Source organism: Rattus norvegicus, chromosome 1 (assembly GCF_036323735.1).
Source record: "Rattus norvegicus strain BN/NHsdMcwi chromosome 1, GRCr8, whole genome shotgun sequence".
In the NCBI taxonomy this organism is placed as follows: domain Eukaryota; kingdom Metazoa; phylum Chordata; class Mammalia; order Rodentia; family Muridae; genus Rattus; species Rattus norvegicus.
Window position 1 is genome coordinate 251,292,691 of NC_086019.1, and position 13,215 is coordinate 251,305,905.

At 38.4% G+C, this 13,215-nt stretch overlaps 1 protein-coding gene across 3 annotated transcripts in view; it reads left to right on the top strand.

The window, feature by feature from the left end:
- Nucleotides 1-13,215, top strand: part of R3hcc1l (R3H domain and coiled-coil containing 1-like) — a 78,058-nt gene that overhangs the window by 26,253 nt on the left and 38,590 nt on the right. The gene's annotated exons all lie outside the window — the stretch shown is intronic.

The window sequence follows — 13,215 nt, forward strand, 5'->3', positions numbered from 1 at the left end:
CTTCATTTCTGTGTCTACTAAGAGTTCTATATTGATCTTATGGTAACCCATATTTGATGTGTAGCTGAGTTGTTGCTGACCACTCTAGTATCCAGCTCATGTCCCACCAGTCCTTTGAAGAGCCTTTCTTCAGATTTGAGGCATGTGTTTGTCCCTAGCCTCTGGATTGATAGCTTTGTAATGTATAGAAGCACAAATTTCCTTGAAACCAGCAACTTCTGAAACACTTTAGAATTCTGGAAAAAAAATTGGTTGATATACTGTCTATCTTTCGTTTTTGTTTACAAATGAGGATATTCTTTCCAGCTTCTTCTGCTATAATTAACCCCCATGAGTCAGTGGCTGAGGTAGGAAGGTATGTGCAGGGCTTGTAAAGCTGGACAGTCTCAAAAAGTTAGGTGACCCACAACTCAGGGTTGCATAGCCAACAAGCAATTACAAACCTGGATATTAGAGCTCTCTGAGAGGGTGTCAGTTAGAGCTTGTTAGAGGTGCAACCTTTTTTTTTTTTTTTGTAATCATAAAGTTACATGCTTATGAAGGAGCTGTTTCAGTGGTTCAGTGAGAGGGTATGTATTTAGCCCAGTGTTTCATTTGGGACATCTTTGGTGCATTACAAATTACTTACAGTTCCTGGAGGCAACAGTCTTTGAGTTCTTTAACTTATTCATTTACTTATCATGTGCCTATGCATGCATTTGTCATTCTCGTTCTACCTTGTAGTTCCTGGGACTATCAGAATTGTAGTGAGTATCTTCATCCACAGAGCCATCTTACTGACCCGGACAAAATCTTTGTGATCTCGGAAACCATCATAATCTTATTGCCATTTTATTTAATTGCAATGAGTCCATATAATACTTCAGTGCAAAGTAGGTAGTGCTTTAAAAACAGAGTATCACTTTATTAATAATGGCATGCGATTGTGGTATTTAAGAATGAACCCTGTGAGTAAGGGCTTAAATGTACATCTGGTTTAATTTTGTCACCACTATTACCTTATGCATGATTTGAGTTTCTGTAAATAATTCACATGTACAAGCTTTAGTAGGAAAATGATGGGCTGAGTAAAAGAAATAGTACAGTGACAAAGGATTTGTCATTAAAGAACGTGTGTTCCTTTTTACTGATCACTCCCCCCCCACCCCCCACCCCCCACCGTGCTAGATCTGAAAGGGAGTGAGTTAGGACCTCGGTGTTCTAGGCATTAGCTAACTGAAACAGTTATTCTCAGTGCTCTTTTCCAGAGCATTGTCAGATAGTAAAGTGGAGCTGTTGTGTTAACACCCATTGGCACCCACCTGTAATCCCTGTTGTCAGAAGAGTAAGGGAAGAGTGAGGCTAACTTGAGCTAACATACATATGTGAGAGCCTGTATCAAAAGGCAACCAAACATAGGGTCTTCAAGTGGGACTCATAAAGTGGGAGCAGGGACTGTGTCTAATTGCATTCCCTGCCTTTGGATCCCTTTCCCCTATCTGGGCTGCCTTGTCTTAGCCTCAATAGAAGATGTACCTAGTCTTGCTGAAATTTGATATCCTAATGCTTGTTGATATCCATGGGAGCCCTTCCCTTTTTTGAGGAGAGATGAGGTCAGAGGTGGGGGAGGGTGAGAGGGAGGGACTGAGAGAAGGAGGAGGGGAAGCTGCAATTGGGATGTAAAGTAATTAAAAAACAAACAAACAAGAAGTTATAAAAAAGACATTAAAGTGGAGGCCAGGCTTCATGGTACATACTGTAATCCCAGCATTTGGGAAGTAGAGGCAGGAAGATTCCAAGTTTGAGGCCATGGCTACATAGTGGGCTCCAGGCTACTTTGGGATACATGGCAAGAACTTGTCTCAAAAAAAGAAAAGAATGATACTAAAAACTCTACAAGGCATCTGTGAGAACAATTAAGTTACTCTTTTGCTCTATTCTGGTTCTTTGGCTTTAGGTGTATAACATCTCTTGATGCTTCACTTTTATGGTTTTAGAATGGCATAGTACAAAATGAATAATGATAGTGGAGTTTTAAAGGGGATTAAGTGGGATCATGCTATAATAGTAAGAACAACCAAGGCCATCCGGTGAATAATAAGATCAGATAAGTCTGTAAAGTTCATGTGACGACCATAGGCCTTGCCACAGAGGTACCCCAGATCCTTATTTAGAAGTTGTTTTTCTTTTTTAATTTTGCATATAGTTTGGAGGCAGTTGGATTTTCATCGTCCAGTAGACCGAGAGTAAAGATGCTTAAGAATAGCAAGAAATGAAAGGTGGCAAAGAGAGTGACACAAACACCATGTACCTGGAGACGGAACTGGGGGTCATTCACAGTGAATAGGTGGTGTCTCATATGTGGCCCAGGTTGGCAGTGCCAGTACAGCTGTTTAATGTCTCATTCTGCTTCTTGATTGTGAGCCTAAGTTTTTATACCTTTGAGGGAGGATTCTAAATGATTGTCTACCTGACTGATTTCTCCTCATTCCAGTTAAAGTCCAGTGTGTTAAGGAGAAACATTGAAGTGATTTCTTTACATACCTTAAAATTTACAGATTGTTGTCTTATGTCCATTTAAATGGTAACACATTTTTTTTATAGTTTGGTTTGAGTAGAAGTAAAAAAGGAACCTTCAGATGGATATAGAAATTATTTTGTGGTTTCAAACATTTACTGAGTATGCCTTCAAAAAGCTATAGCAGAATCAGTTGTGCTTCATTAGTGGAGTTCATAGATTTAAACCATGCCTTGTTTCTCAGCTCTTGGGTATGGTTTTTATAGTAGTGTATAACAGAGCAGTCCCTTCCTTGCATTTGGGCCAAGTGCATTAGAAAGTGAAGCTCTTGTGTTTGTTTATTGTTACTTGCATACATAGTGTTTGTACCTGACACTGGAGGAGAGGACTTTAAGGTATGGAAAGAGTGAATATATTTCTAATTTCTTCTTTATTTTGCCGAATAAGATTTCTGATCAGGTGCTATAGTATTTTTTTAAGTTATGCATTAATTTCCCTTCTATTGTTCTATAACTAGACGTCCCAAACCATTTGAAATAGAGATATTTTCTCTGCCTATAGTGTAAGTTTCTGATGTGAATATGCTGTTTGAAACAATTTTCAAACTGACATGAGTTGAAATCAACTTTAATGAATAAAAGAACCTTTAGTTTTTTGAGATAGCGATTATCTATGTGATCCTGGCTATCCTGGTACTTGCTCTGTAAACTGGGCTGGCCTCCAACTCAGGGGATCCACCTGCCTATTCCTCCCTAGTCCTAGGCTTAAAGGTCTGTGCCATTTACACCATACTATGGCTAAGAAGTTTTAAATTTAAAAAGCTAAACAAGACAGGTGGTGGTATCACACACCTTTAATCCCAGTACACTCTAGGAAGAGGCATGCAGATCTCTGAATTTGAGGCCAGCCTATTCTATAGAGCATAGTTCTAGGACACCCAGGTATATACAGAGAAATCCTGTCTTGAAAAGCCAAAACACGCACACACGCGCGCGCACACACACACACACACACACACACACACACACACACACTAAACAAAATAAGTTAAAAATAAATAGCAAATAGTAGTGTCTTATTAAGGGTATTTTATAAATTCCACTAAACTTTGAAACTTCAGTATAGTGGGAAAACAGTTGAATGAATACAGCTGCAGGATGGGAGACTATATTGTATGTTAGAGGTGTTACTGCCCACATTATATAAGAAATCCTAGTAACTCACAAATAGCTTGCTTGATCAAAACATGAGTAACAAGCCAAAGAAGATGCTTATGTGTCCATGAAGTATGTGTGAAAGATGTTCCACAGGAAATGCTACAGTGATATACTATGTCACACCTATTAGTATAGCTGCTGTAGAAATAAGCAAATCTAGAACAGATGTGGGGAAATCTGGACCTTCCCACATTGTTGGTGAGATTTGTAAAATGGTGCGTGGAATTGCAATGGAGAATAGCATGAAAGTCCTCCAGAACACTAAAAGATAGAATTACCATATAAGCTAATGACTCCATTTTTAGATATCCATTAGAAAAGATTGAAAACAGTATCTTGAAGTATCTGCTTTTTCATGCCCATTGCAGCATAATTCACAATAATGAAGATGTGGATGCAACCTTCTTCAGTAGCTGAGTGAACAAAGAAAATGCGATGTGTAATAGAATATAATTCAGCCTTAAAGAGGAGGGAGTTCCTCCCGATGGCACACACTACATGATTTTACTTACATGAGGTATCTAAGTCACATACATAGAAGCAATGTAGAATATTTGCCAAGGGCCGCAGAGAGGGGTGAACAAGGAAATTATAGTTATGCTAGTGATCTGTCATTCAAGATATGTAAAAGATTGGGGCTGGTAAGATGGCTTAGCTGACAAGGATACCTGTCACTAAATTTTACCTGGTCAGTACCTGTGACCCTACATATTTGAAGGATAGAACCAACTACTTCAAGTTGTCCTCTGACCTCTTTACTTGTACTGTGGCATCTGCACACTGCACCTACCCACAAAAGAAAAAATAAAATGTACAAAGGGTCTAGATAGAGCCTGGGGAGATAAAACTAATATTTTACCAAAATAGTATAGATTTCATTTTTTGTTAGCCTTATACTTTGTTATATTTTTCTCTTTTTCTTGTGAATTTTCTTTTAAATTAATTTTGTAAGTTAGCATACAAAGTAGTGAGCTTCACTATGGCATTTTTATACGTAGGTTATTATCCGTTTTTCTAATTCATCTCCGTCCTGTGTGAGCTGGTTCCCTTCCACCTCTAAAATAGTCCTCACTCTACCTTTCGTGTCACGTGTATTCCATTACCCACTCTTCCTCTACTCCTCCAGTGTCCCTTCTTCCTTTTCTGTGATACCTGGTCTAGTTTTATGACCTGCCCCCCCCCAACATATACACATATGTTCCGAATACAAAAACCATGTAGTAGTTTGTCTTTCTGTATCTGTTTTTTTCACTTAACACAATGATTTTCTAGTTCCATCTATTTTTCTGCAAATGTCATACTTTTATTTTCTACCACTGAAAATATAATTCTTACTGTAGAGGTTCCACATGTTCTTTATTTGTTCATCTTTTGCTAGACAGCTGGGCTGGTTCCATTTCCTAGCTGCTGTGAATAGTGCAACAATAATCATAGATGTGCAGATCTGTGTGGTCCGCTATTTTTGTTTCCATTGGGTGCCCCCAGTGGTACCCCGGGTCACATGGTAGTTCTGTTAGTTTTATCAGAAGCCTTGTCATGATTTCCTTAGTGGCTGCACAAATTATATCTCCCAGCCATTTATAAGGGTTCCTACAGTCTCAGTAGTATTTGTGGTTTGGTGGGGTTTGATTTGGTTTGGTTTTAGTTACTCTAACTGAGGTGAGAGGGAGTCTCAGGGCAGATTTAACTTGCATTTCCCTGCTAGCTAAGGACGTGGAACACATTTTCATGTATCTATTGGCCATTGTATTATTTTAGGAACTATATTCACTTCTTTGTCCTGTCTAGTGATTGGATGGTCTATTTTTGGTGTTTAATTTTTTGCAGCTGTTAATAGTCCAGATAACTGCTGTAGAGTTGGCAAAGATTCCTTCCTTCCATTTTACAGATTGTTTCTTCACTCTAATGGTTTCCTTTGCTCTACAGAAACTTGCATTTCTTAAAGTTTGTTTTTTTTTTTTCAGAAAGTCTTTGCCTTTTCTGTATCTTCAAGTATTTTTTCATATTTTAGGGTCTTAACACAGCAAGGTCTTGATCCATTTTTTATAGATTTTTTTTTTTTTGTGTGGGGGGAGTGCTGGGAGATCAGAGAATCTGGTTTTATCAAAAGAACAGTGAAAACAAATGCAGGTGAGGATTTGGGAAAGAGGGACACGTAGACACTGCTGTTGGGGACGTAAACTTGTGTAACCACTGAGGAATGAGAATAAATGCTTCTCAGAATACCCCTAAAACTAGAATTACCATGTGATCCATTTGTACTACCCAAAGGACACTAGAAATTCAGTTTTCCAGCACAACTTGTTGGGCAGGTTTTCTTCAGTCTGTATAGATAGGTCCTCTGTTGTGTTGGTCTGTTTTTGTGTACCTTTATGATGCTTGTTCCTGGAGCCGTATGGGTTTATAGATAGCCCTCTGTTGTGTTGGTCTACATGTCTGTTTTTCTGTACCTTTTTTTTCTTTTTTTTTCTTTTTTTTAAATTTTTTTTTTTATTAACTTGAGTATTTCTTATTTACATTTCGAGTGTTATTCCCTTTCCCGGTTTCCGGGCAAACATCCCCTGAATCCCTCCCCCTCCCCTCCTTTATAGGTGTTCCCCTCCCCATCCTCCCCCCATTGCCACCCTCCCCCCAACAATCTAGTTCACTGGGGGTTCAGTCTTAGCAGGACCCAGGGCTTCCCCTTCCACTGGTGCTCTTACTAGGATATTCATTGCTACCTATGGGGTCAGAGTCCAGGGTCAGTCCATGTATAGTCTTTAGGTAGTGGCTTAGTCCCTGGAGGCTCTGGTTGCTTGGCATTGTTGTACATATGGGGTCTCGAGCCCCTTCAAGCTCTTCCAGTTTCTGTACCTTCCTGATGCTTGTTCCTGTGGCTCTGTAATACAGTTTGAGGTCAAATCTGTCGTGTCTCTGGCCTTGCTGGGTTTTTTCTTTTTTTTTTTTTTTTGGTTCTTTTTTTCGGAGCTGGGGACTGAACCCAGGGCCTTGTGCTTCCTAGGTAAGCGCTCTACCACTGAGCTAAATCCCCAGCCCCGGGTTTTTTCTTTTTAGAATTGCTTTGGCTGTTTGGAGCCTTCTGTTCTTCCATATGGATTTTATGATTTTATTTTTTAAGTTCTGTGGAGAAAATTATTGGGATTCTGATTGAAATTACATTGGAATCTTGTGGATTGATTTGGGCAGTATACCCATTTTCAGAATGTATTGGTTCATGAACATAGGACATCTTTCCATCTTCTATGTCAGCAATTTTTTTCAGTTTCTTAAAAGTTTTCATTGTGAGATTTTTTTTTTTAATCCCTCGACTTAGGTTGGTTTTTTTTTTCCCCATTTTTTTTCCTAACATTTATCCTCAGATTTCTTTCTCAGCAAGCTCATTATTGGTATGTAGAAAAATTACCGACCTTTGCATGTTGGTTTTTGTATTCTGATGCTTTGCTAAAGTGTTTATCAATTTCAAAGAGTTTAATGGTGGAGTCTTCAGGATTCCCTGCTTGTTTAAGGATAACACCGTGTGGTCCCTGAGATTGCTCAGCAGATTAAGGTGCTTGTTGCCAGCATGATAGTTTGAGTTCGGTTTTCAGATCCCACATTGTAAAGAAAGAACTGACTCTTTGGATTGTCCTTTGTGCCATGTCATGAGTGTACACGTGCACTTACATATATATGATAAATAATTAAATATAGGATCTAGTTACCTGCAAATAGGGTTAATATGATTTCTTATTTATATTCCTTTTATTTCCTCTTATTACTCAAGATGGAGTAGTATATTAAAGAGATTGGATACATTTGTCTTACACACTGTAGAGGAAAATCTGTATTTCTAGTTTAGTCTAGTGTGGCTGTAGGATTTTTATGTATAGCCCAATTTTTCTTAAACTTGATTTAACCTCTTTTACAGAACTTTTGGTTTTTTTTGTTTGTTTTGTTATATTTTTGTTTTTGTTGTCTTTAGTGTTGTTAAAACCTCATTCCCTCTACATGAAGCCTTACTCTTCAGATAATAGCCTTAGGTAACTAAGTGAAAGATGTTTGAAGTCTGACTTGATCATCAGATTCTGAGTACTGTATAAGCTTGATGTTGACTATTAATGGTTACCCAGTACTCCAAAGATTCAGACTGACTAAAGATTAGTGAATTTATAAATGTGCTTTTTAGATTGAATAGACTTGAATGACAGAACTGAGTTTTTATAGACTTTAATTTTGAAATTTTGTTAAGCCAAGAAAAAATTTTTACAGGATTTTGAATATGTAAATGTTACTTGTAAATAGTGAGATTTTAATTGTCATTGTTGACTAATTGAACAGTATAGAGTATTGTGTTCTTTGTAGCATTTCTCTTTTATTTGTAACACAGAGATGATGAAGCAGATACTGTTAGAATTTTTAATCTCACAGTTTCTTGACTCTAGTGGAAGAAACTATCTCACCACTGCTACCTTTATGTTTCAGGATCCAAAGCCTGACTGTACCTTTTTGGGGTTAACCATCTTACCCTTGTTTGCACTGTTTGTTCCTGTCCTCTGCACATTCTTACCTCAGAGCACTGTCCAACCCTTTCCAGTGGGGCACTTACTCTCCCACACCACGAAACAGTTCCACTGTTACCAACAACCCGTATCTTGTCAAATTTAGTAGAAAAAAAATGCGGAGATCTTTTATCCCTTGGGTTAGGTTTTTTTCCCCTAGTTTTTTGTTTGTTTGTTTGGTTTGGGTTTTTTTTGTTTTGTTTTGTTTTATTTTGTTTTGTTTTGCTTTTTTGTTGACATTTCAACACATTTCTTTAGTATTCTGTGCTTTCTTTGGAGATCCTAATACTCCCTTTGGCATTCTGCGCTCTTCCTCCTCTAATGGCAGTACTTCCTTATCCTCAACTCCAAGTATGAGAGTTTCCCCATGGCTCGTCCTCCAGACCTGTATCTGCCATCACCAGCTGGTCTTCTCTGAGTCTTCGCTTTGGATCTTCCTGGGGATTTTTCACACATGTTCATCATTGGTTATTCTGTGTCCTTGAAGGGTTAGATCACTTTTCCCATTGCTCCTTTATCTGTATAAGGAAATCTGGTTAGGCACTCAAGTCTAGTATGAGGCTCTTGATTAGTTATTTCTTTAAATTCACATCTTAATATACATAATACTACAGTGAGTCACACCAGAACTCGGTGACGCCTTCTTCTCACATCCCTGCTTCAGCTTACTACATTTTGTTAGTCTCCCTTTCAAAATCTGTCACTAATCTGCTTTTTATGAGTTCTTCCATGTCTATGTAGGCATGCCATAATAATTAATAACAGGTTTCTTCCTGTGGTGACCCTTTGTACTCCTGTATGCTAGAAAAATCTTTAGCAAAGACAAGTCAGATCGTGTCCAGTAATTTCTGAACACATTGAAAGTAAAATCCAGGGGCTGGGGATTTAGCTCAGTGGTAGAGCGCTTACCTAGGAAGCGCAAGGTCCTGGGTTCGGTCCCCAGCTCCGAAAAAAAGAACAAAAAAAAAAGTAAAATCCAAAGCTCTATCCTCGCCTGTAGCCCCTATTTCTTTGGGCATAGGATGTGTCTTAGGACTTTTGTACTTGTTCTTCTTTCTTGGACCTTTACCCCCCACAATTTGGGTGCCATATTGACTTGGTTCAGTATGAGTTAAGGTGTTGACTGTTTGGAGTGGTCTCCCTGCTTTATCACATAGGTTTTTCTTCTGAAATAGCCATATACACCTTATTAGTCCGTTGTCCATCCTTACTTATTTTTATTATGTGATATTCTCACTCATACATCAGTGATATATGTTTAAATATTTATTATTTTCACCATTGAAATGTTTGTTTCATGAGGTTGGGGGCTTGTATTCATTATTGTTTCTAGTGCTTCAGATGGTGTTTAGTATACAATAAGTACTCACTAGATGGTCGTGCTTAAGATGGTGGTTAGTATATAGTAAGCACTCACTAGACACTCGTTTGTGCTTAAAATGGTATTTATTATATAATAAATACTCTCACTAGATGTTTGTGGAGGGAATAAATGAGTAGGTCCCAAATCCATGTTGTGGCTTAGAGGAGAACACCACCTATTGAAAGGTTGCTTTTCAATTTAAAAATTATTTAATTATTTAATTAGTGCCAAGCAGGTTGCATGACATTGTAGATTGAAAGGCAAAAAGAAGTCACTAGCCCTATGTTGAAGAGGCAAACAATTGCTTTAATAAGGCACATGTTTGGTAACTTATGCAGAGAACCTTGATCTGTCAATTGCAATCAGTGATGACTATTTTTCAGCTAAGAGTTGAGGAATGAGGATGAATACATATCTGGTTGAGGAGAAAATAATATATTTTAAACATGGAGATGGTAGAAGACAATTGGGCTGTTTCTAGTATAGTATAGTACAGTATAGTATAGTATAGTATAGTTCAGTTCTCAGCCTTCTAATGCTGTGACCTTTAATACAGCTTTTCATGTTGTAGTGATCTTCAACTATAGAATTTATTTTTCTATTTCATAATATAATTTTGCTACTGTTGTGAATCATACTGTAAATATCTGATATGTGACTACCCCCTCACACACACAAAGGTGTTATGACCAACAGGTTGAGACCCACTGTTGTGGTACATCTAGAAGTACCAAAATTATAGCAAACGAAACCTGAAGTTAGGAGTAGCTGGAGTAGAAGATAGGAAGTTTGGGGGGTAGGTAGCTATGAGGCTAAATTACATAAGACTATATGCAAACCTATGAAAATACCACGGACTTCTAGAGCTGTGTCTTGGACAGCTGACTAATACCTTTCAACTGAAGCCAAGGAAGGAGGAGCAGTGATTACCTGTGGGGAGAAGAGTGAAAACTTTTAAGCGCATGATAATCTTAGAGTCCAGAAACCTGTTGATTTGTTGCTGTTTTTTGTATCTGCCATCTCAGTTTGTACATATACTGACTTTATTTTTAAGATACTTTCAGTCAATTCTTAATGAAATACACACTGCTGAACTGAAGGGCTTCGGCATCTCTAGTTTTGCTAGTCTATAAGTTGACTAAAACAATAAAGAATATTCTTGAAAGTATTGTAAAGGCAGGAGTGTTCTTTTCTGAAAGTGCAAAGAAACAATTCTAAATTTAAGGCCTTCCATGGTTTTTTAAACATACTTTTTTGAAAAAGCTCTGTTTTTAGAAGAAGAAGTGGTAAGCGGTGTTCCTAAATGTGTTGATGATCAGTTTTATTTCAAGGGCATGTTCTATAACTTGTCTTACTTTGAGATTTATGAAACGAGTAGACTTTTGCGATTAACATTTTAAAAATCATTTTGAATGTACAGATTAGGTTGGTGTGTTTCCATGTTGCTGAAGTAGACAACAAACAGGAGAACTGGCTACCTTTGCTTAGGACTGTAGAACTATGAAACATCTTGGAACAGTGCTATTCCATTTAGAAGCATGACACGGGACAGGAGTGTGAACCATGTAAATGATTTTTAAAGTCACCAGCTACTTTTAAAAGTATAAAATAAACGTGAAATTAATAATTTATATAAACTAGTATATCCAAACAGTTATCATCCCTATATAATCAACATAAAATAATGAGACATTTTAAGTTTGTGTGTGTACGTGCACACATGCATGTCCCAAGCCTTTGAAACCCCACAGTGTTACATCTCAGGTCAGACTGACCACTTCAGATGCTCAGCTGCTTCGTGTACTCGGTCAGTGCAGTCCTAGATTATTCTCAGCCAGTGGAGGTTGCTCAGCATTCTGTAGCACTTGCTATCTTCTCAGCAAGAAGTAATTTATGTGTTGCTTATTTTATTGTACTGTCAAGTATATTAAAGCATTTCCTCTTTTCTCTATTCATCATTTTCTTACCTACAGTAGTTCTGTCCAGTGAAGATCTGTTTATAAATGTTCATTGCCTATGGTTCTCTTATGTCAGCTTATTGTACTATCTTATTTTATTAAAATAGTCTTTGAATTCCAGTGATTTTGTTTTTAATCACAAAATACTGCATGCTTGCTGTAACAAATTTAAATAATGTGAAGCATGTAGTATAAAATAGTAGGCCTTTGACATCCTTTCTCTCTTTCATTTCCTGCTCTTTCCTATGTAACAGTGTAGATAATTCTCCTTAGAAATACACATTCATGAAAAATTACTGCTAACTGAAGGAAGAGTACCTGGGAAATATTTTTAAACCTGGCCTATTAAAGTAACACTAACATTTTTTGAATGGATGAGAAACACCTAAAGAAATGTTCAGCATCTTTAGTCATAAGGGAAATGCAAATCAAAACAACCCTGAGATTTCACCTCACGCCAGTGAGAATGGCTAAGATCAAAAACTCAGGTGACAACAAATGCTGGCGAGGATGTGGAGAAAGAGGAACACTCCTCCATTGTTGGTGGGATTGCTGACTGGTACAACTATTCTGGAAATCAGTCTGGAGGTTCCTCAGAAAATTGGACATTGAACTGCCTGAGGATCCAGCTATACCTCTCTTGGGCATATACCCAAAAGATGCCCCAACATATAAAAAAGACACGTGCTCCACTATGTTCATCGCAGCCTTATTTATAATAGCCAGAAGCTGGAAAGAACCCAGATGCCCTTCAACAGAGGAATGGATATAGAAAATGTGGTATATCTACACAATGGAATATTACTCAGCTATCAAAAACAACGACTTTATGAAATTCGTAGGCAAATGGTTGGAACTGGAAAATATCATCCTGAGTGAGCTAACCCAATCACAGACATACATGGTATGCACTCATTGATAAGTGGCTATTAGCCCAAATGCTTGAATTACCCTAGATGCCTAGAACAAATGAAACTCAAGACGGATGATCAAAATGTGAATGTTTCACGCCTTCTTAAAAAGGGGAACAAGAATACCCTTGGCAGGGAAGAGAGAGGCAAAGATTAAAACAGAGACTGAAGTAACACCCATTCAGAGCCTGCCCCACATGTGGCCCATACATATACAGCCACCCAATTAGACAAGATGGATGAAGCAAAGAAGTGCAGACCGACAGGAGCCGGATGTAGATCGCTCCTGAGAGACACAGCCAGAATACAGCAAATACAGAGGCGAATGCCAGCAGCAAACCACTGAACTGAGAATAGGTCCCCCGTTGAAGGAATCAGAGAAAGAACTGGAAGAGCTTGAAGGGGCTCGAGACCCCATATGTACAACAATGCCAAGCATCCAGAGCTTCCAGGGACTAAGCCACTACCTAAAGACTATACATGGACTGACCCTGGACTCTGACCTCATAGGTAGCAATGAATATCCTAGTAAGAGCACCAGTGGAAGGGGAAGCCCTGGGTCCTGCTAAGACTGAACCCCCAGTGAACTAGACTGTTGGGGGGAGGGCGGCAATGGGGGGAGGGTTGGGAGGGGAACACCCATAAGGAAGGGGAGGGGGGAGGGGGATGTTTGCCCGGAAACCGGGAAAGGGAATAACACTCGAAATGTATATAAGAAATACTCAAGTTAA